This window comes from Ascaphus truei, chromosome 21 (genome assembly GCF_040206685.1).
Source record: "Ascaphus truei isolate aAscTru1 chromosome 21, aAscTru1.hap1, whole genome shotgun sequence".
Classification (NCBI taxonomy): Eukaryota; Metazoa; Chordata; class Amphibia; order Anura; family Ascaphidae; genus Ascaphus; species Ascaphus truei.
The window spans coordinates 15738115-15763018 of NC_134503.1; the positions used below are offsets into that span (position 1 = coordinate 15738115).

General features: G+C 49.1%; 1 protein-coding gene across 1 annotated transcript in view; it reads left to right on the top strand.

Annotated features, from left to right (window-relative positions):
• The window catches only part of LOC142472217 (lipocalin-like), a 225673-nt gene that overhangs the window by 120629 nt on the left and 80140 nt on the right, over positions 1–24904 (top strand). The gene's annotated exons all lie outside the window — the stretch shown is intronic.

Genomic DNA, 24904 nt, shown 5'->3' on the forward strand with positions numbered 1-24904 from the left:
ATTTGCAGGTGCTAATGGACGTGGTTGTGTTATTACTGGACTCTGATGTTGTTCAGATGCAATGCCTACATGGTTTCATGTCTCCATGTGTTTTTAAAAAATGAACCATTTTGACATCTTAAAAAATAAAACATTACTATTTTCCAATATTTGTTTGTATGTTGCATTATTCATCACCAGTTAAACATAATTCTTTGACTCAATGGTGACATGTGTGATGATGTTAATAATTATGTACAAAAACACTATTAGGAATAGTGGTTCTGACACACCCTGCAACATACATTATGAACATATGTTGAAAGGTAATAGCAGTTATTTTAAAGTCTATACATAGTAGTGAAATATTTCATTAGCAACATTATGTTGCTGGATGTGGTAATTGTGACATAACGATGTATGAAAGCACAAACACAGGCTGTACAGCATAATTTCCAAAAGAACAGTGCTGCCATGGATTATCTAAGTGTCTGATGTAATTTTGATGTGTGTTAACTTCATACAAGGATCAACAGTGCAAGGGACACCATACACACTACAGAAGCACACATTGTGTTACACTTATTTTCCACCGTTTTCAATCCACAGGACTAACAATCAACACACATACACACAGTTAATAGTGTTATTGAAGTTACATACATGCATGCTTCTTCACACTGGAGACAAAATAAAAATAATATAGGACAAGATGGGTTGCTTGTGTATGCGTGCACAAACAACACCACTGCAAGCAGAGAAAAACATATACAAACACCATTTCCAGGGCAGCGTAGTAAAAGATTGTGGCCAATGCACTTTCATGTCATAAGTATGGTTAACATAGTAATATTTTTTCAACATGTATATTATGTAATATTAGATGAAAATTAAAGGTATTTTTTTGTCGGATTTCTAAGACCATGAGACATACAACATGTTCAATGACATGTTACTATACCAATTATAGTAGGATTTCATAGTAAAATAGTTACTAGTGTGTATGTCATGTTGAACATACAATACTAAAGTTCCTGTAGGAAATAACTGAATTGCCACAAATATGTACCAATATATGTATTTGAGATGGGTAAAATTCATAGTGACCTTACATACTAGCAACATTTATAATGTTTCCTGCATTATTTGTGAAACATAAATTCAAAAAACATGTGATGTTGTGTTGCTATTTCTATGAGTGCAACTACATAAGTCAGGTTTCTATAAATAAGTATGACCATATCAGCAACATGTGCATGTTATGTATGTTCAAACATAGTGTTTTTAATAATGAAAATAACACACATTCTAAAATTAAAACATGATAGCCTCACCTTCCAAAAGTGAGGATGCAAAAGATGAATCGGATGTGACCACCTCTTCTTTGTTGTTCTGTGGCACAGGTGTAACTATATGAATGTAAGAAATTAAAAATTATCAACATTACAATTTTGAATGTTATAAGGTTAATGAGAAATATATTAGACAAATAACATGTAGTGCATTGCATAAAGGGTTATTTTAATTATTCGCATCCTCACAAATATCATGTGTAAGGTCACACAATAATGCACCTAGAGTAAAAAAAACTAACCCTAACTACTTAGGTTTGTGACAAATTAGTCGATAATGATTTGCTAGGATAATTTTATCATGAGAAATGTAAATAAAAAGGTTATTGGCCAGATTTTGAATACCCTATATGTTACTTTACAATAAACATGAATCTAAAGCGGCACCCCCTAGCCATAGGCGGGGGGGCTTCATGACCGGGGGGGGGTCCGGCCTTCCCCTCGCTGGCCCGCCCCCACACCTCCCTCCCCAGCACAGGGGAGGAGTTCACGGAAGGCCTACTTAAGGCCAGGCTGGCGGGCAGCACATCCTCTTTTGCTGCCCGCCAGACGATTTGGACATCTCCCTTCACCACACGTGAGTACAGTACGGCTTCTGCCTCTAGGGTTGGGGGCTACCTGCTCCTGAATCGGAGCGTCGTGGGGTTAGGGGCCCCCTCCATCTTACCCCCTGATCCCCGCGGCGGATGGCCGGCGGGGAGGGGCGGTCTCGGGGCAGAAGGGTACTGGTTGGTGCGGGGAGGGAGGGTCCGGTTGGCGCATGCGGCCCGCGCGAACGTGAGGAGCTCCGCCGCGTGTGGTCCATGCGGGCGGCAAAAGAGGGGGCCAGGCGGCCGCTCGCGGCCCGCTCGGGAGGGCAGAGGCGCGGCCTCCTGCTTTTCCCTTGTTGGTGTTGCGCGGCTGGCGGGCAGGTTTCCCCGCTTTGCGGGCGGCGGCCGCGCGGTAGGCGGTGTGCAGACCCCTTCCCCCAACCCTCGCTGGCGGCGCGGGGGTCTGGCGGCCTCCTGCGGTCCCACGTGGCGTGGGCACTCGGGGGCTGAGGCACGGCCCGGAGGGCGCGGGCAAGGCCTCAGTCAGTTCCCCTCCCGGTCCCCGCGGCGTTTCCCGTCGGCTGCTCGCGGCCCGTTCGGGGGCAGGGGCGCAGTCACACGTGGTGCGGGCCTTAAGTCTCCCGGTGGGCAATGTAGCGCGGGCAGAAGACCCTCCTACCCCTCCCCTTTTCGTTTAGTGGTCTCGGGGCAAGGGGGTTTGCGGTGGACCGGTCAGCCTGGCGGTTGGAGATGCGGCTGCTCCCGCGGCCCCCCCCCCCTCCCACACCTGTGGGGTCGTTAAAATGTATGTGTGAGGAGGGGGCCGGCCGGGATAAATGTATAATAAATAAATAAATAACGTGGTATGGATATGTGTGTGGTATGGGTATATATGTATATATGTGTGTGGTATGGGTATATATGTATATACTGTATGTGTGTGGTATGGGTATATATGTATATATGTGTGTGGTATGGGTATATATGTATATGTGCGTGGTATGGGTATATATGTATATATGTGTGTGGTATGGGTATATATGTATATGTGTGTGGTATGGGTATATATGTATATGTGCGTGGGTATATATGTGGATGTACGTATAGGTATTTATGGGTGTTATGTGCAGGTATGGGGGTGTGTATGTTCATGTGTATATGGGTATGCATGTATACGTAGGTGGAGATATACGCATGTATAGGCTAGTGCAGCCGCTCTTAGGCCCAGGGCATGGTTACTGCTTGCTTGCTTAAGCGTGCTCTCGCTTGCAGATGCTTGCGACTGAGCCCCTACAGCCGCAATTAAAGCGGCTTTAGTAGGGGCTCGCGCATGCTTTCCGTTGCTTGCTGAGGCGCGCTTGAACAGAGCCGACAGTGAAATTTTAAATTCACGCGCTGACTCCGCTCACGTGACGCCTCAGCAACCAATGGAAGGAAAGCACTTTAAGTGTGATACTCCGTGATATCATCTTCATAACTGCGTGACGCCCTTCCTCATGATATACATTATTCATGGAGGGTAAGTGCTGGAGTCCTGCAGCATGGAGGTGTCTGCCACCCTGTGCGCTGCAAGAAAGAGGGTAGCAGCCCCAGGAGGCTGGCGCAGGGTAATTACGTGTGTGTGACCAGGGGGGGGGGGGGTTCATAAAGTGTCCACCTCATGTTGGGGGGGGGGGGTGTAGATTGCCAAAGGTGGAGCATAGGTGGGGGTTGCTTAGGGGAGTGTTTAGCCAAACCTGAAAAGAGCACAGGGGGGTCTTGAATTGTCAGTGTTGTGAAACGTGAGTATACTGAAGGATCAGCAAAGAAAAGGAACCAGTGATAACTGAAGCTGCCATGGATCCTTCCCAAGTTGAACAATTGATTTCCGAAGTCCAATTGAGGGACTCACTATGGAATCAGCGGTCCAAAAGTTATCATGACAGAAATGTCAATGATAAGCTCTGGAAGGAGATAGGGCTGATTTTTAGCGTGACACGTTAGTATTTTCTATTTATATATCTTTTAAGTTCTAATATTGTATTTTAATATATTGTCATAATATGGGTCCACATGGGCATGTGTGTATGTGTGTGCAACACATCCTTTTTGTGTCCGCGTGTGTGTGTGTGTGGATCACGCCCTGTTTGTGTCCGCATGGGCATGTGTGTATGTGTGTGCAACACGCCCTTTTTGTGTCCGCATGTGTGTATGTGTGTGCAACACGCCCTTTTTGTGTCCGCATGTGTGTATGTGTGTGCAACACATCCTTTTTGTGTCCGCATGTGTGTGTGTGTGGATCACGCCCTGTTTGTGTCCGCATGGGCATGTGTGTATGTGTGTGCAACACATCCTTTTTGTGTTTGCATGTGTGTATGTGTGTGCAACACGCCCTTTTTGTGTCCGCATGTGTGTATGTGTGTGCAACACGCCCTTTTTGTGTCCGCATGTGTGTATGTGTGTGCAACACGCCCTTTTTGTGTCCGCATGTGTGTGTGTGTGCAACACGCCCTTTTTGTGTCCGCATGTGTGTATGTGTGTGCAACACATCCTTTTTGTGTCCGCATGTGTGTGTGTGTGTGGATCACGCCCTGTTTGTGTCCGCATGGGCATGTGTGTATGTGTGTGCAACACATCCTTTTTGTGTCCGCATGTGTGTATGTGTGTGCAACACGCCCTTTTTGTGTCCGCATGTGTGTATGTGTGTGCAACACGCCCTTTTTGTGTCTGCATGTGTGTATGTGTGTGCAACACGCCCTTTTTGTGTCCGCATGTGTGTATGTGTGTGCAACACGCCCTTTTTGTGTCCGCATGTGTGTATGTTTGCGCAACACGCCCGTGATTCACTGTCCACATTTACCAGACCTAGTGTACTTTCAATCACCCACGTGTGTATTGATGAATATGTCAATAATAAAAATGTACATTAACGTACTGAATTTTTTTTTTTTAGCAGACATAATAAAGAATAAATGGAAGAACCTGCGTGATGCGTTCCGTAGGGATCTGAAAAAGGAGAAGGTACCACGCTCGGGGGACCCCGGGCCAAGCACCTTTGAAGTCACCTCAACGTGGCCCTACTTCAAGAACATGCTGTTTTTGAAGGACCAGATGCTGCCTGCGAAAACACAGTCCAATCTTGAAGAAACAGAGAGCCAAGAGGACACAATACTGGAGTTGTCTTTTGTGGAAGATGCTGCGGAAAGTACACCTGATAATGCGGTGGAGCCAGAACCCGTTGCCAAGAAAGCAAGAACGAACAATGACTTAAGACGTCAAATGGTTGAACTTGAACAACAGAAATGTGGCTTTATGCACCATTTGATGAACAATCGTAGTGATGATATGGATTTTTTTAAAAGCTTTATTCCTTACATAACGCCTTTAGACACAAATTCTAAAATGAAATTCCGCCTCAAATTCCAGCAACTGGTAAACGAGACACTTGAAGAATTTCAGGCTTCACAATAAAATTATATTGTTTTTTTGTGCTAATAATAATGTTTTATTTTGACGGTTGTAATGTTGTATTTAAAAGTTATTAAAGATTGTTGTTATGATGTTTTATTTGCAGTTTTGAATTAAAGTTTGTACCGGTAATTAACGTCATATTTTTTTATTTCAGTTATTGAGGAGTGAAATATACAAATTGGAAGGTCATTAGTAAGTGGCGGGTGACATACTGGTATGTCGTTAATTAATAACACACACACACAACCACACACCCCCCCCCTCCCCCCGGTAAGTAAACCGCTGCCTCACGCCTTCAGCCTCCCAATCCCTAACCCCGGCGCCTCCCGCCTCAACCGGCCGGAGCCTAGCGGCGGAACGGACGGACGGGAGGGGTCCTCCCTGTCTCCCGCTGAGTCCCCCATGCCACACGGGTGTCACCCCCCCCCCCACCCGGGATCGACCGGTCAGAGCAGCCGGACAGGAGAGAAGCGCCTTCTGGACCGGTGGGAGCTCGGAGACTGGACGGAGGTGGCGGGTCCTCACTGCAGTTGTTGTTGGTGCCCGAGGACATTTGTGTGTGTGTGTGTGTGTGGCACTGTGTGTTGCGCGGGTGGGGGGGGGTGACCGGACCTGCGCAGAGGGGTGGGGGGGAAGGACCACAGCAGCGCATGGGTGGGGGAGGCAGAGAGATTGCACTAACTATGCGCGTGAACAGCACACACTGCCTTTTTTAAATCCATGTTAGGGAAAAAAGTAAACATGTTTCAGTAACAAGGCAAGTCTTCCTCAAACATAATAATTTTTTATTTCTGAATAAAAAGTTAACAAACATTTTTTATCAGATATATCAAACAATTTTTACAGTTCAACTCCGTAATTTTATCATCTATTGGAAAGACCTCTTTTTATTGCACATTTACATGAACTTTTACATGTCATTTTGCCATGGCACTGCTCCCTCTGCATTGAAGTAATCTTTAAAGCAATCACGTACGCATTTGGCCATTCTTCCAGGCACATTATTCGCTCTATTTCTAGAGAGAGGAGTAGGAAGTGTATGTGCCTGATCCACTAAAGAAATATCATTCTCTATTGAGCCTTCCAAATCAATAATCACATTATGTAGGACAGTAACACATTTGACAATACGTTTTGCGTTAGGAACAGACGTTTCAATAGCTTTCAAAAGTATTCTCCATTTTGCAGACATAATACCAAATGCACACTCGACACACCGTCGGGCCCTGGATAATCTGTAATTGTAAATTTCTTCTTGTCTTGTTAAGTTTTTCCTTGCGTACGGCTTCATCAGGTAGTTTAGCAACGGATAGGCCTCATCCCCTAACAGTACATGAGGCAACCTTGCACTGCTACTTGATGGCAAAGTTTTGGCTGCTGGGAAGACAAGTTTTTTAGCTTCAATTAACTTGTATAGTGAAGAGGCTCTAAACACCCCACCATCACTTTGCTTTCCATATGCTCCAACATCAATAGCTATGAAGCGACATTTTGCATCAGCAACAGCTTGTAAAACTATTGAATGGAAATGTTTGTAGTTATAGAACATAGTGCCTGATTTTGAGGGGAGTTTAATTCTAATATGCTTGCCATCTAGACATCCGACACAATTAGGAAAATTCCATTTAAACTGAAATTCACTTGCCACTGTTTCCAATGTGTCAACTGTTGGGAATGGCATATGCACTACTTGCAAGGAACTGTAAACAGCACCGCATGTGCCATGAACTATCTTTGCTACTGTGCTTTTTCCCATCCTGAATGAGAAGGCCAACGCACGAAACGATGTTCCAGTAGAAAGAAATCTATAAGAAAACAAGACACAAAAAGAAATAGTTGGTTAATTACATTATGTTAACAGCAACACATCTGAGTCACTGTCCCCCTCACACCCAGCCAGTCACTGCGGCACCATCACACACACACACACACAGTCACTGCCTCACCTTCACACACACCCAGTCACTGCGGCACCTTCACACACACCCAGTCACTGCGGCACAATTACATCACGGGCAATGCCAGGTATATCTGTATATATGTATGAATATATATATATATATTTTTTTATATACATACATTATATATACACAATATATATATATATATATATATATATATATATATATATATATATATATATATACACACACATATATGTATATATGTACATACACACATACTTACACGAACTAATCTTGATATACCCTAAAATAACAAATAAACACATACAAACTAAGTACATGGATACAAATATGTGTATATGTACACATATATATACACTGTCTACACACAGATTGCTATATATATATATATATATATATATATATATATATATATATATATATATATAGCAATGTATATGTATATATATATAGAGATGTACATATGTATGTAAAACTTACCGTAACGTCAGCATCAATCTCTCTTCAGCACCAATGATGCGGATGAAATTGGTCTGGACCGGGGTAATCTTTTCCTCGATCTTTTTCAATATATAGTCAAAAGTTTCTGTTGACATTCTCATGTACTCATAAAATTTACGTGCGTGCAAACGTAGCATCGGATACAAGGTGGCAAATTGGCCAAGGGTCTCGCGTTGGCGATTTATCTCATGGACACTTGTCCTGCCACCCAAAAGCTCATTTTTTAGAAATATATTATCCATGCATAAAAGCATGCAGAGCTCGTCTGCCATTTCCATGATGCACGAATACGCTGTTTGCAACTCTGGTACCAACTGTGGTAGTACAGTACTTGCCTAGCACATTCTGTGTCGTCCCCCAACGCCGTTTGCTACTATGGTACCAACTGTAGTATGTACAGAGCTTGCCTGGCACGTTCTGTGTCGTCCCCCAATGCCGTTTGCTACTCTGGTACTCCACTTCTTCACTAGCACTTCCGGTATCGCCATATTGGATGACGTCACACGCAGTTACGTTGCCGTGCTCACCACGCATGCGCGATGACACGACATAGCCACCACAGGAATCCCGCCTCCAGCACCACCTCCCACCAGCCTCGCGAGTACACTCGCTGTCTCTGAGGCAAGGCCACGAAAAAGGAGCGCTGACGGCTGTCGCTGCTACGCGTCAGCGCGCCTCAGCAAGCAAGTATTAAGTATGGACGTGGCCTTAGTGGTTGCAGCCCTAGGCCGGGGGTAAGCGCGAAGGGGTGGGCGGCCAAGGTTGGCGCTTCACGGTCTGCTCCCGCAGTTAAAGTTTCGGCGCGGGGACCGCTGATGCGCTCGGGACGATTGTGTGCAGGTATATATATATGTGTATAAGGGTACGTATATATGTGTACATGGGTGCATGTAAATCGGTGCATACGTATGTGTAGGTAGGCATGTATACTATAAGCTATAAAAAAAAAAAAAAAAAAATGGGCACGCGTGGGTGTATGGGTGCGCGTGGGTGTATGGGCACACGTGGATGCGCGTGGGTGTATGGGCACACGTGGATGCGCGTGGGTGTATGGGCACACGTGGATGCGCGTGGGGGTATGGGCACACGTGGATGTGCGCGTGGGGGTATGGGCACACGTGGATGTGCGCGTGTGTGTATGGGCACACGTAAATGCGCGCGTGTGTATGGGCACACGTGGATGCGCGCGTGTGTATGGGCACACGTAAATGCACGCGTGTGTATGGGCACACGTAAATGCGCGCGTGTGTATGGGCACACGTGGATGCGCGCGTGTGTATGGGCACACGTGGATGCGCGCGTGTGTATGGGCACACGTGGATGTGCGCGTGTGTATGGGCACACGTAAATGCGCGCGTGTGTAGGGGCACACATAGATGTCAATAGAGCTCTTTATCTAGTGACATTATAAACTATATAAATATACTGTAGTAATTATTAGAGGATAAATACTTGTTAATGGGTATCACAATGTTTAGCAGTTATGCTTGGTTACTTTTATCGGAATTCCCCAATTAATTCATTTGGAAGGGGTGTGAGTGCGGATGGGTGCACGTGGATGCGCGCGGGTGTATGGGCGCACGTGGATGCGCGAATGGGTATTGGCGCACGTAAAGGCGCGTGTGTATGGAGGCGCGTGGGTATTGGCGCACGTGGATGCGTGCGAGTGTATGGGCGCACGTAGATGCGCGCGCAGGGGCACACAGACGCGCTTGGGTATAGGGGCGCAAGTGTATATGGGCTCACGGAAATGCGCTCGTGTGTATGGGCACACGGAAATGCGCGCGTGTGTGTATGGGCACACGGAAATGCGCGTGTGTGGATGGGCACACGGAAATTCGCGCGTGTGTATATGGGCACACGGAAATGCGCGCGTGTGTGTACGGGCGCACGCGTATGTATATGGGAACACGCAGGGCGCGCGTGTATATGGGCACACGCAGAGGCGCGTGTGTATGGGCGCACATGGAGGCGCGTGGGTATTGGCGCACGTGGATGCGTGCGAGTATGGGCGCGCGTAGATGCACGCGTGTATAGGGGCACACGGAGACGCGCGCATGTGTATATGGGCTCACGGAAATGCGCGCGTGTGTATATGGGCACACGGAAATGCGCGCGTGTGTGTATAGGGGCACACGGAAATGCGCGCGTGTATATGTATATCCTCTTTCTATCCATGCTTCTCCTCCTTGCTTCTGGGGATATCTCTCCCAATCCTGGTCCCTGCCTTATTTCTACTTGCTCTCGTCCTCGCCTCCCACATACAACTTCTACTCCTTCTGGTGTTAACCCCTCCAACCTCATACCCATCCCCTGCCACCCTCCCTCCTCTCTCCCTTTCTCCTGTGCCCTTTGGAATGCTCGCTCCCTCTCTAACAAGTTCCTCTCTGTGCATGACTTCTTTCTCTCTCACTCCCTGCTTCTCTTTGCTATAACTGAGACCTGGCTCACTCAGTCTGACTCTGCTCTGGAAGCTGCCCTCTCTTATGGTGGCCTTTCCTTCTCCCACACTCCGCGCCTTGATGGCAGGGGTGGAGGTGTGGGGCTCCTGCTCTCCTCTCTCTGCCGTTACCGAACTATTCCTATTCCCCCCTCTCTTGCCTTTCCCTCCTTTGAGGTTCACACTGTCCAGATCTTCTCTCCTCTCCCTGTTCATGTGGCGGTCATGTATCGCCCACCTACCTCTACTCATCCCCCTTCTGCCTTTCTCTCTCACTTTGAATCCTGGCTCTCTTTCTTCCTCTCCTCAGACTCCCCTGTTCTTCTCCTTGGGGACTTCAATTGCCACATTGATGACCCCTCTCTCCCTTGGGCTTCCCGCTTTCTTTCTCTAACCTCTTCTTTTGGCCTTCAACAGTGGACTGCAGCCAGCACCCACAAGGATGGCCACTACTTAGACCTGGTTTTCACTAAAAACTTCTCTCTCTCTGATTTCTCCATTTCCCCTTTTCCTCTCTCTGACCATCACCTCATCTCATTCTCTCTATCTCGCTTCTCAACTTCTCCACCTCCATCTACACCCCGGTTCTGCAGAAACCTGCGCTCTATTCACTTACCTGACTTTGAGTCCACGTTACACTCCTCCCTCTCCTCTCTCAGATCTGCTACAGACCCTGACAAACTGGTCAGGAACTACAACTCTGCCTTGTCCTCCTCTCTTGATCTACATGCCCCGCTTTCTCTCTGCCGCACTCGCCCTTTTAACCCTAGACCCTGGTTAAATTCCCACACGCGCATGCTGCGTTCCTCCACTCGTTCCTCTGAACGCCTCTGGAGGAAATCTCATACTCTCGCAGACTTCCTTCACTACAAATTTATGCTATCCTGTTTCAACTCTGCCCTCTCGCAAGCTAAACAAGCCTACTTTTCTTCACTAATCAACATGCACAAGTCTAACCCACGCCGACTGTTCTCTGTCTTTGATACTCTACTCAAACCACCCTCCGCTGCCTCTCCTTCCTCCATCTCCGCTCAGGACTTTGCTGACTATTTTAAGGAAAAGGTGGAATCCATACGTCAGAACATCCCCTCTGTTTCTTCCTCCCATCCTACACCTCTTCCTAACTCTCCTCCTGCCTTCCTTGACTCTTTTTCCACTGTCTCAGAGGAGGATGTGTCGCTGTTGATCGCCTCTTCTCCCTCTACCACTTGCCCTCTTGACCCCATTCCCTCCCATCTCCTAAAACCTCTTGCTCCTACTATAATCCCTACGCTCACGCACATTTTTAACTCCTCCCTCTGCTCTGGAACCTTTCCATCCTCCTTCAAACATGCAACAGTCATACCATTACTCAAAAACAGCAAGCTTGACCCTACCTGTCTTTCTAACTATCGGCCTGTCTCCCTCCTGCCTTTTGCCTCTAAACTCCTTGAACGTCTTGTATTCGCTCGCTTGCTCCATTTTCTCAACACCTATTCTCTCCTAGACCCTCTACAATCTGGCTTCCGTACTGCTCACTCCACGGAAACAGCCCTCACTAAAATAACTGACGACCTCCATGCTGCCAAAGACAGAGGTCATTACACTCTGCTCATATTACTCGACCTCTCTGCAGCATTTGACACCGTGGACCACCCTCTTCTCCTTCACATTCTCCATATTCTTGGTATTCGGAACAAAGCTCTATCCTGGATCTCATCCTACCTCTCCCATCGTACTTTCAGTGTCTCTTCTGCTAATACCTCCTCCTCCTCTATTGATCTCTCTGTGGGGGTACCCCAGGGCTCTGTCCTGGGACCTCTTCTCTTTTCTCTGTATACACTCTCTCTAGGTGACCTAATAACATCTTTTGGGTTTAATTATCACTTCTATGCTGACGACACACAAATATATTTCTCAACACCCGACCTTACATCTGCTGTACAAACCAAAGTTTCTGAATGTCTCTCTGCTATATCATCCTGGATGGCCCTCCGCCGCCTTAAACTCAACATGGCTAAAACAGAGCTCCTCATACTTCCTCCCAAACCTGGCCCTACTACCTCCTTCCACATTACTGTTGGAACTACGATCATTCACCCAGTAGCCCAAGCACGCTGCCTTGGGGTCACACTCGACTCCTCTCTCACATTTGCCCCTCACATTCAAAACATTTCTAAAACATGTCGCTTTTTCCTCCGCAATATAACAAAGATACGCCCTTTCCTCTGTTGCTCGACTGCTAAAACTCTGACTCAGGCCCTCATTCTCTCCCGTCTTGATTACTGTAACCTCCTGCTGTCCGGCCTTCCTGCCTCTCACCTGTCTCCCCTACAATCTATCCTTAACGCTGCTGCCAGAATCACTCTACTCTTTCCTAGATCTGTCTCAGCATCTCCCCTCATGAAATCCCTCTCCTGGCTTCCGATCAAATCCCGCATCTCACACTCCATTCTTCTCCTCACTTTTAAAGCTTTACACTCTTCTGCCCCTCCTTACATCTCAGCCCTAATTTCTCGCTATGCACCATCCAGACTCTTGCGTTCTTCTCAAGGATGTCTTCTTTCTACCCCCTTTGTATCTAAAGCCCTCTCCCGCCTTAAACCTTTTTCATTGACTGCCCCTCACCTCTGGAATGCCCTTCCCCTCAGTACCCGACTAGCACCCTCTCTATCCACCTTTAAGACCCACCTTAAGACACACTTGCTTAAAGAAGCATATGAATAGGACTGTGGCTATTCTGAACACATGGCACATAAAGCTTGGCCCCCTGCAGATGCACTTACCAGAACTCCCTCCTACTGTCTCTGTACGTTCTCCCTACCTACCAATTAGACTGTAAGCTCCTCGGAGCAGGGACTCCTCTTCCTTAATGTCTAAAGCACTTATTCCCATGATCTGTTATTTATATTATCTGTTATTTATTGGATTACCACATGTATTACTGCTGTGAAGCGCTATGTACACTAATGGCGCTATATAAATAAAGACATACAATACAATACAATACAATATGGGCACACGGAAATGCGCGCGTGTGTATATGGGCACACGGAAATGCGCGCGCGTGTATATGGGCACACGGAAATGCGCACGTATGTATATGGGCACACGCAGAGGCGCGCGTGTGTATATGGGTGACTGTGTGGGGACTGCGTAGCGGCGATAGGCTTAGAACAGCTTGGCAAGCGCACACGCAGCGCTTGAATAGCTCAGGGCCCAGCTAAGCACCGGAAGTTAAGCGAGGATCCCCCCCCCCCCCCCCCACACACAGCAGCATGGCATCGATGGCAGAGCAGTTCTGCCTTCAAGTCGAGGCGGAAAACCATGACGAGGCATGGTTGGATCGGCGGCTGCAGGCGTTGTTCTCTGTGAAACCAGCACGTGGCACTAAGGCTGCTCCCCACGGGAAGGGGAAGCAGAGGGCGCTGCAGCACAACGCGTCAGGCGACAGTCCCCAGGCAGCATTGCGCGCTAGACAGACGGCAGGCAGAGAGACCACGCTCCACAGGAAAGGAGCGCGGAGGGTGCTGCAGTGCAAGGCGGCAGGCGAAGTTCAGCATCCGCACGCAGGGCGGCAGCCCTCGGTCACGGTACCGCAAGGCAGGGCGTCACAGCGGCCAGGTCGGGCCTCAGCGATGGTGGGGAGGACTTCGACTGTTGGGACGCAGGTGTGTGGGCGCGCGTGGGTATTGGCGCACGTGGATGCGTGCGAGTGTATGGGCGCGCGTGTATAGCTGCTCCCCACGGGAAGGGGAAGCAGAGGGCGCTGCAGCTCAACGTGTCAGGCGACAGTCCGCAGGCAGCATTGCGCGCTAGATAGGCTGCAGGCAGAGAGACCACGCTCCACAGGAAAGGAGCGCGGAGGGTGCTGCAGTGCAAGGCGGCAGGCGAAGTTCAGCAACCGCACGCAGGGCGGCAGCCCTTGGTCACGGTACCGCGAGGCAGGGCGGCACAGCGGCCAGGTCGGGCCTCAGCGATGGTGGGGAGGACTTCGACAGCTGGGACGCAGGACACGGCGGATCGGCGCGCAGGTCGGCCCGCGAAGGAGGGGCGGCGACTTCCAGCCTCCGTGACGCAGAACAGGGCGTCACGGCACGCCACACGGCCGCCCGTTGCTGACGCGGGCGGTGTTACTCAGGATTTTGCCTGCCGAGTCAGCAGGGCCAAGGAGACCAAGACGGCCAACCGCAACCGCGGTTGGTGCCAATGTGTTTCGGAGAGCAAAGAACCCAGCATGGTTCGACTACGTGGAGACGGCATCGGGTGAAGGGAGAACCAAGTCGCGGCCCAGGTCTCTTCCGGCCGTGGCCATTGTAGCCTCTCTTGAGGATGTCACTGGCACCGCGAATCCCACTCCAGTACCAACAGCCATCAGCCGGACCCCGGTGTCTTTCAATTCTTCAGCCACGGCCGGGGTCAGGGGCACGGTAGCGGACCCACCCGGCAGCATCACGCACTGCACAGATGGTGGAACAGCCCCGGCGGGCGGTTGATGGGGACACGCCGTGGAAGGTACGGCATATGGCGTATCGGGTAATGGTAAGGAGTCGCGTTTAGGGCGGCATCGAGGAGATAGGGCAAGGCGTCAAGGCTTGCAGTGTGCGACACAGCGAGCAAGGGAGGAGGCGTGGCCCAGTCCACTGCCAGGGTCTATTCCCCAGGGGTCGCTGAGGGCGGGTAAGAAGCCTGCAGCAGTAAAAAAGGCGAAATCCCAGATAGCGTGGGGCAAAGGCGGCCTGCGGCTCCGGAGGTGGGTATGTCCGGGACCGGGTGAGGGATAGTGCAGCGAAAAAAGCGATTCTCAGGGCATCTTTAAAAACCATGGCAAGTTGAGTAACTACTGCTCCAGGCGCGATTGGCAGCCCCAGGTAAATGGTAAGGACAGGCTGAGCTGGTAGAGGAGCATGGGTCCCGGTGCTAGGCATGCCAGGCGGGATAGACTTATTTCAGTTTCCGGGAGGGCTTCGAGAGGGTCTGGAGGGTTGGCGGTACGGGCCTAGTTTAAGGGGGGTTAAATAGGCCCGTCGGTGGCGGCTCTTGGGGGGTAGGTGCTTGTTCTTGCCAGACTGGGAGCTGGGCCGTTTGAGCCCGGGGGGAGTACGAGTGGGCAAGGTCAGTTATCCATGACCTCGAGAGCCCGCTCGCGTAGGGGACACGAGGTCAGCGGTTCGAGGGCCGGCTGACCGTCCCCTCCCCCTCCTGACAAAGGAGCACACTCTGGCAGGGAGTGCATTTACCCCATTAGGTTTTCTGTATAAATAAATAGCCGCGGCCATTTTACCTCCAGCTCCCGTTTCCTGTCTTTATTTGTATGTTGCATGTGGGTACAAGGCGGGGGGAGAGGGGAACCGCCGGGAACCTCCCTGGTCAAGCGGCACCCCCTAGCCATAGGCGGGGGGGCTTCATGACCGGGGGGGTCCGGCCTTCCCCTCGCTGGCCCGCCCCCACACCTCCCTCCCCAGCACAGGGGAGGAGTTCACGGAAGGCCTACTTAAGGCCAGGCTGGCGGGCAGCACATCCTCTTTTGCTGCCCGCCAGACGATTTCCCACCCACCCATCCCCTTAGTTAGTGATTGCAATCATGTAATGAACGGCAGCAGAAGGTTGAGCAGGGCAGGGTATTCCCAGGAATGTGGACATATGCATTGTATGCCGTGTTAATGGTCCTTTGTTCCGTTACAGCACGAACAGCTGATACTGTGCTGAGTGAAAGGACGAGGTTCCGAGCAGGAGGGGTCATTGTCCAGTTTTGCCTTTGTCGCGGCGGCTCTTGGGGGGTGGGTGCTTGTTCTTGCCAGACTGGGAGCTGGGCCGTTTGAGCCCGGGGGGAGTACGAGTGGGCAAGGTCAGTTATCCATGACCTCGAGAGCCCGCTCGCGTAGGGGACACGAGGTCAGCGGTTCGAGGGCCGGCTGACCGTCCCCTCCCCCTCCTGACAAAGGAGCACACTCTGGCAGGGAGTGCATTTACCCCATTAGGTTTTCTGTATAAATAAATAGCCGCGGCCATTTTACCTCCAGCTCCCGTTTCCTGTCTTTATTTGTATGTTGCATGTGGGTACAAGGCGGGGGGAGAGGGGAACCGCCGGGAACCTCCCTGGTCAAGCGGCACCCCCTAGCCATAGGCGGGGGGGCTTCATGACCGGGGGGGTCCGGCCTTCCCCTCGCTGGCCCGCCCCCACACCTCCCTCCCCAGCACAGGGGAGGAGTTCACGGAAGGCCTACTTAAGGCCAGGCTGGCGGGCAGCACATCCTCTTTTGCTGCCCGCCAGACGATTTCCCACCCACCCATCCCCTTAGTTAGTGATTGCAACCATGTAATGAACGGCAGCAGAAGGTTGAGCAGGGCAGGGTATTCCCAGGAATGTGGACATATGCATTGTATGCCGTGTTAATGGTCCTTTGTTCCGTTACAGCACGAACAGCTGATACTGTGCTGAGTGAAAGGACGAGGTTCCGAGCAGGAGGGGTCATTGTCCAGTTTTGCCTTTGTCGCGGCGGCTCTTGGGGGGTGGGTGCTTGTTCTTGCCAGACTGGGAGCTGGGCCGTTTGAGCCCGGGGGGAGTACGAGTGGGCAAGGTCAGTTATCCATGACCTCGAGAGCCCGCTCGCGTAGGGGACACGAGGTCAGCGGTTCGAGGGCCGGCTGACCGTCCCCTCCCCCTCCTGACAAAGGAGCACTCTGGCAGGGAGTGCATTTACCCCATTAGGTTTTCTGTATAAATAAATAGCCGCGGCCATTTTACCTCCAGCTCCCGTTTCCTGTCTTTATTTGTATGTTGCATGTGGGTACAAGGCGGGGGGGAGAGGGGAACCGCCTGGAACCTCCCTGGTCATGTTTTTTTCAACTGTCACATTATAATAATCATTCTTATAAACAACATGACATATATAGACATTAATCACCTTGTGGAAAAGTTTGTTGATAAACGCCTATGTCTCTGTCTCCAGATAATCCAGAGATGACAACAGGTAATACTTTTTCCCTCAACATCTCCTCCAAAGGGGTGAATGTAATAGGTGATGCTGGTGGTCCACCTCCAGTCCCGGAAGCATGCCTGCGGCCAAATTGAATGGCATTTTTCAAATTTCTCCGTATATCATCAATTTTTTTTTTTTTACAATTCTTCAATGTCCGGACCTGATTTCCACATGCTGAGACCGCAACCCGAATATCCTCCCATAACTGACGGCAAATTGTGGAACTGGTCCTGCCTTTAAATAGAATAGAATAATGTAGTAAAATCAAGAATATTTTAAATTCAGTTATCAACAATGCATGCAATAGTGTAAAATTTTAGAATATGACAAATAATTTGAAAACTGTGGCACATAAAATAATACATACATGGGTGTACATCAAAATATAGACATCATGGTATAAATGTAGAATGATAGTCAGAAGATGTCAAAATACACCCATCTTTACAAAGAATGCTTTCACAGACACATGCAGAACCCCAGGGTGATAACGCAGCAAACAGTACATGTTTTGCTTCACAAGAAAATTGTGCACAGCTGCCTCAAAGAAGAAATTAATACAACTCAGCCACTAATTTATCCATCTGACGTGAACATGTAATTTTATTGAAACATGCCATTATTGTGGGTAACTTCATCATTATTTGAGCAGCACTGAAGTAGGATTACATAATGTTATGTGTTCTAATCATGCAAGAATGTGGCACATTCAAGAACATTAAAATGTGTTTTTTATTTCATACATTCAGCATTATGCCTCGTTCAGGGTGGCAAAACCAGGAGTTGGAGGGAGTGCGTTACTGAGGGAGGGCGGCAGTGTGATGGCCAATGTGTGTTGATACTGTCAGCAGATTTAATCACGTGTTGAGGAGGCAGGGAGGGGGAGGGGATACAGACGCCAGGTTAGGGATAGAAGTTGCACTCTTGAACTCATTCTCAAGAATGATGTAATTGGCTGCCAAGGTCACAGTGACGCTGCAGCAGCTTAAATAAACATATGGTTTGCTTCATTGAACTTTAGCCTGCATAAACTCCATATTCGGAGACAGGCCAGCTGCTACTATGACAACCACAGTTCTGATTAAATACATTGTACCTCATGTCCGCACGCACTGCCTCCAAAGGAAGCACCCTAAACTAGGCCTAACAGTTAGACGACAGGGGATTGGACAATAACTCAGACACAATTGGACTCCTCCCCTCCATTAATGCAACATTTGAGTGTAACATTATGTTGATGTGTGGGTGGGGTGGGGGGATGGGGTTCATGGTTATGATAACTGTTACAACTCAATTTCGTATGTGAGGTGTGGTGTGTGCGTTTATTATGTTCTGTGTACCACCATTTTGTGTGTGTATAGCGATTGTGTTGTGTGTGTACACAGAGGGAGAGTAACAGTATGGATATAGACAGTGTTCGACAAACCTATACATTTGCTCGCCCCGGGCGAGTGGATTTAACCCCCGCGAGTAAATATTGGCCCAAGCAGCACACATTTGGTACTAGGTGGCGAGTAGATTTTTTTGTGTGGCGAGTAGATTTTTTGGTGATTTGTCAACCACTGGATATAGATATATGCTGTGTATGGGGGAATATATATGTAGCGGGCATGTAAAATGGCTGCAGTCATCTCTCCTGCTGACAGTAAGGCCTGGTAAGTTGTGGACATGCCAGCAGTAATTATGGAGGTTTGCCCTCACACCCTGGTGAGGTGCCCTATGTATGGATGGGAGTGGTCACAGGTTCTGACTCCATAATTAGTGATGTCAGAGTTGTGCCAGCCCCCAAAGGATACATAAGGCACAGCACTGTGTCCAAAGTTAGGTTCTGTAGAAGGAGGAGTAAAAGAAGGAGCAGTTCAAGTGTTATGTTATAGTAGCTGAATAAGGAGACTGTGTCCAGGGACCTGGCACAGAATAAGATATCACTGCGGGGATAGGGAATCCCTAATCTAGGAGGACATTACCTTTCAAAGGGAAGTGCGGTGAACGATGGAGGGCTGATTACACCCCATTGTGGAGGGCAGCATGGCCCACCGTACAATAAAGATGTTCCTGATTATCAACACTCTCTTGTGCAAGTGTGGAGTTATTGCACAAAGAGGGGCACCACCGAGGAGTTCCTCACCAGGACCATCCCCATGCGGACGCAGGGATCCTGATGAGGTGGAGGCGCTGCAATGGATATAGGTAGGACTCAGCACACTACCTCAGCTGCCTGTCTGGGTTGGCAAATCCCCACACACCATCATGCGGGAGACTCAGGAGTCCTGTAGCCAACAGGTGCACCACCAGACATCACACTGTAATGGGGACTGGTTAGACCACAGGGGCCAATATGAGATTGGGTGGGTCAGGCCGGTTCACAAAACCCGTTACATATAGTATATCATGTATGTATACAGATGTTGACATTAAAAAACATATACATAACTATACAAAAAGGAATTGTTCACATGTAACATTTATACCGCTAGACATGAATAGTAATAACCTATGTAGAGTGTAAAATACATGAAAAATAATGATGTTAAAGTCACTGTAGTTTGCATGCTGCCTTCAACTAGTGGAACAAGGAAATTAATCAATAATGAACATGACCTCAATTATAATATATAAATGCAATTTTAAGTTGTAAGATTAACTGATAATGTGCATACAATTATTATCTTCTCGGATCTATTACATGCATTATATTTAGAAATACATAAATGACATTTACATACATACATAACCTCCTTTACATACTGCCATATATACCATGTATAACATCTGACATACATAAAGGCCATGAAATCACATGTATTACAACATATTGATGCATAATCATAGGAATATAATTTAAAACATAATCAAGGATTAAAATATTTTACCTACTAAATGACCACAGAGCTGATCATATTTTGCCACAATGACCGTCACAGGGGCTGTCATTTCAGCATTATTAAATCTTTTATTTCTTGGCACTCTGTTTTTTTTCCTTGGAGCACGTGCTGCATTGGCACCTGCCTGATGCTGACTGGACTCCCCTTCTTCCAATGGTAGAGAATCCAGAAGCAATGCACCATCAGACAGCACACCACCACGACGCACACCACCACCACGCACCCCCGCAACAGCACCACGCACCCCCCCACCACCACCACCACGCGCAACACCACCACCAGTCCCCTTACTCACACGAGCAACACTCACCCTAGCATCACTCCCCTCTCTCACACGGCTACTCACACGAAAAGCACTCACCCTTGCATCACTCCCCTCTCTCACACGGCTACTCACATGAGAAGCACTCACCCTTGCATCACTCCCCTCTCTCACACGACTTCTCACAGGAGCAACACTCACACCAGCATCACTGTCCTGACTCACAGGACTGAACTCAGCATCAACACTGGCAGCAACATCACTCTCCTGACTCACAACACTCACCCCAGCATCAGTCCTCTGACTCCCACGCCTCCCGTCCATACCTGTAGCACTCAAAAGTAACACAAAAAAAAAAACCTCAAGCTCACTAAACAATTTCTAATAGACAATAACAACAAATGTTAAACAAAATATAACAGCACTAAAAAAGAACATCAACACGTCTATCAATTACTCTCACAATTCACAGCTCTGTCCGTTACTCCCTCTCTCTCTCCCAACAACACAGAGAAAGAATATAAACAAATGTTACCTTTAAATAGGCCGCACAATCACGCCATTGGTTGTTTAATCGCGCGATTCAGAAACAGAACGCCATTGGCGGTGCGTGCACGCCAGTGGCGGTGCGTGCACGCCAGTGGCGGTGCGTGCACGCCATTTCAACATTCCCGCCAAGCGAGTCGCCATATTTGCAAATGGTGGTGGCGCATTGATTCGCCGCTGATTCGCCCATTCCTGCATACAGTGACTTTAACACGCCAAAAACATACCTAATTGCTAAACTGACTAATGCATTTTTTCGCTGCTTACTGCATGATACCCTTAGACTCAGATCGGCCGCCACTGTAACACATCATATGGAATATAAAGGTTATCCCAATGCCTGCAGCATTTTATTTCATGGTTACACATACTAGAATGTTCAATTAGTAAATGCTGAATAGAAATATACACGTGTTTAGGAAGAATGACAGGAGTCATTTTAGGATTTAGAGTCCCAGAGCCAGAACTCCCGGCGACAAAGTCTCTGGGTCAAACGCAGAACAATTTGTTTGTAAAGTATAGTGAGATTAGAGGGATAGGTCAGGCAGTGATATAGAGAAATGGCAGCTCAGACTTTGCTGATGTACAGTATACAAAGGTCCTAGAAATAACAATGAATAGAACAGTCTGTGCTAATGTCTCAAAACACAAGGCTGCTACCCGCAACTATGATAGAAAGAATGGTGCAGGTAGCAACAATGTTATTTCAGTCCAGTGTCATACGTAGCCATTACATACTTTAATGCTGAGTTTTGCTAGTCAGCTAAATCTGTTTTTCCTCTCTTAGGCCGCGTGCATGGTCAGCACTTAGCGGTGGGCTGGTCATGTGAGCGGTTTGCCAAATGAGGGTGCACCAGCTCCGTGATGTCACTGGCCCGCCCCCAGACACGCCCCCAGACGGGCACGTAGTAAAGGAAGGGAAAGCATCCGCTTTCCCTCAGCCTCAGCACACCTCTGCACAGCTAGAGTTTCTATGGACTCAGCCTTAGGCTTCGTCCTCGCTGGCGCTGACCGCACTCATGCTTGAGAGCGGTGACGTCACCAACTCTCTAAGCATGAGCGCAGGGTGTCCTGTCTAATTTTGCAAGTGGGAGCGGGGGGCATCGATCAGGGGTATTTGTGTGTGTAATGTGTGTGTGTGTGTGTGAGTGTATGGCTTTGTGTGTGTGTGTGTATGGCTGTGTGTGGCTTTGTTCTGTGTGCACTTACCTCAACTGAGTGGGCATCAATCTCAATATTTTTTGTCTCCCCAAGCGCCGAGCTTGGGAAAGCATACGTTTCCGTGCAGAAGCGCACGCCGCATGAGAGTGAACGGACTGATTCACACTCACAGAAGAGAACTTGTCAAGCACTGAGTGCCAAGCGCGCTCAGTGCCAGCAGGGACGCAGCCTTACATGTAGTGAGGAAGAATTAGCCAAAGCTCAGGAACTCCCCAATGACTCCACACAACATCCCTTACCCAAATCTAGGGACCAACCCAAAGCCGCCTGCCACCACCAGGACAGGGCCCAGACTGACACCAGGGCCACTCTAGGCCAAAGAGTTGGCAGGTACCTGCTGGGTGCAGTGTGGGTGATAGTGATAAATGAAACTGCAGAGCCCAGGAGATGAAACCAACATCGGGCATCACTGAGAAAGCATCAGGGAGAAAGAAAAGTGCAAACAGCACATACTGCACTGGCAACTAAAGTGGGAGAGGGGGCACCTAGCGCCCGCTCTGCTCCGCCATCCAACCGCAAATACTGAGAGAGTTCAATAAAAACACAATGTGGCGCAGAAAACCTACGCTTTTTGTTGATGCCTCCATTACACATTGGATAAGTGCAACCACTGAAATATGCGCATACACAGGCACATATTTGGGTTAATTTAATAGGCAAAGCTCAGTATTTTCAGCCAGGTCTGTGCAAATATGCAGTAATCTTCTAATGAGCCACTTTATTTGTGTGGTTCTTTGACCATATGCAAACAATGAGGTGAAAAAATAGGCGCTCCCACTCACCAATGTGATAGTAGTGAATCAAGTGACAAATCCGTGACATTATATAATGCAAGGTGAATAAGTGATCAGTAATCGTGTTGTGTAGAAAAAAATATAATGAAAATACACGGTTGTAACCCCCTGCTCTTACCCTCTGGTAGGGATGGTGTTCACTGGTCCCAGAAAAAAGCAAGTATTCTTCAAAATCCAGGGGGAGCATAGGAGAAATTCAACCCCGAAAAAGAACACACAGAAATATCTAAGTGTAGATGTATTGAAAATGTGAATTACAAGAAAACGTGGCCCTTATGTGGTGCCTACTCACAGTGTGGTAGGGTTATATGGGCGTATCCAAAACCATGGCAGTATGTTCTTATATGTTGGAGTCAGGTAGTTGGTACCTCAATATAGAAAAGAGAGAGGGACCATTGCGCAGATCAAAAAATTAAAAGTTTATACTGTATGTAAAAAAAGGTGTAAGAATCGCACTCACAATGTGTACAATGTTTAAAAGCATTAAACACAACAGTGTATGGTGTCCGATATCGTGAGTTCGCTCACCGCCACATCCCAGCGGGTGTTGCTGGTGGTCCGCTCCGGAGTCCATAATATATTGTGTATGCTCAATGCAAATACAATTAGAGAAGGTGAAGGGGCATAGGGACCTCACAGTTCCAGTTAACCTAGGACACTGAAGGCAACCTGCTCATAACCCAAAAGTCAACAGAACAGAATTTTTTGTAAATACGTAATCAGAAAGTCTTTGTTACCACAAGCTAGCAGTTAATGGGGCGGGTCACAAAGCAGTGATAACATCAGTGCTGTTGTGTCCGAATCGGATTTATTTTATCACACTTTAAAACATGAAGCCAAGAGCGGGATTCACTAAGACGTGAAGGTCATTTTTTTTAAGGCCAATAAAAAAAAGTCACTATCGTGCAACCTGTTTTTTTGTATCAGTGCTATCGTGCCAATAATTCTATAAAATGCAGCCTGTAAGAGTTGCATGGAGACGCTGCGTCTCCATGCACGGCTCTTACAGGCGATCGTACAGTAAAAATATAGATTGTAATAATAGTGTACATGAGCAGGGGGTCTCTTGAGCTGAACCACATTGGTTTCAGCCTCAGGGACCCCCAACTTCCCGAGATACAGGCCCCGGTCTGGGGTGATGTCCCCTAAACCCAACCGGCGAAGGGCGGGTAGGGGGTGGGGGGGCGAAGGGCAGGGAGGGGGTGGAGGGGCGATGGGTGGGGAGGGGGGGCGAAGGGCGGGGAGGGGGTGGGGGGGCGAAGGGTGGGGAGGGGGTGGGGGGGCGAAGGGTTGGGAGGAGGTGGGGGGCGAAGGGCGGGGAGGGGGTGGGCGAAGGGTGGGGAGGGGGTGGGTGGCGAAGGGCGGAGAGGGGGTGGGGGACGAAGGGCAGGGAGGGGGTGGGGAGTCGAAGGGTGGGTAGTGTGTGGGGGGAGAAGGGCGGGGAGGGGGTGGGGGGCGAAGGGCGGGGAGGGGGTGGGGGGCGAAGGGCGGGGAGGGTGTGGGGGTCGAAGGGCGGGGAGGGAGGGGGAGGGGGGCGAAGGGCGGGGAGGGGGTGGTGGGTGAAGGGTGGGGAGGGGGTGGGGGGCAAAGGGCGGGGGGTGTGGGGGGCAAAGGACGGGGAGGGGGTTGTCCCTCTCCACACACACGACGGGAGTGAGAGGTGGTGGAGAGTGGGACTGGCGCAGATCCGAGGAGGCTGCATTGCCCCCAGCGGCCAGTGAGGAAGCGCCGGGGAGGTAGCGCCGGGGAGGTAAGGGAGCGCCGAGGAGGTAGCGCCAGGGAGGTAATGGAGCGCCGGGGAGGTAGCGCCGGGGAGGTAAGGGAGCGCCGGGGAGGTAGCACCAGGGAGGTAAGGGAGCGCCGGGGAGGTAGCGCCGGGGAGGTAAGGGAATGCCGGGGAGGTAGGGCCGGGGGGTAAGGGAGCGCCGGGGAGGTAAGGGAGCGCCGGGGATGTTGCTATACCATGTGATAAGTTACATTAGTTCAAAAGGATGTGACATCATCCCTTAAAGTAACGTCACCTCCTTTTGGGCCCAGGGTGGATGGTTAAGCCTCCT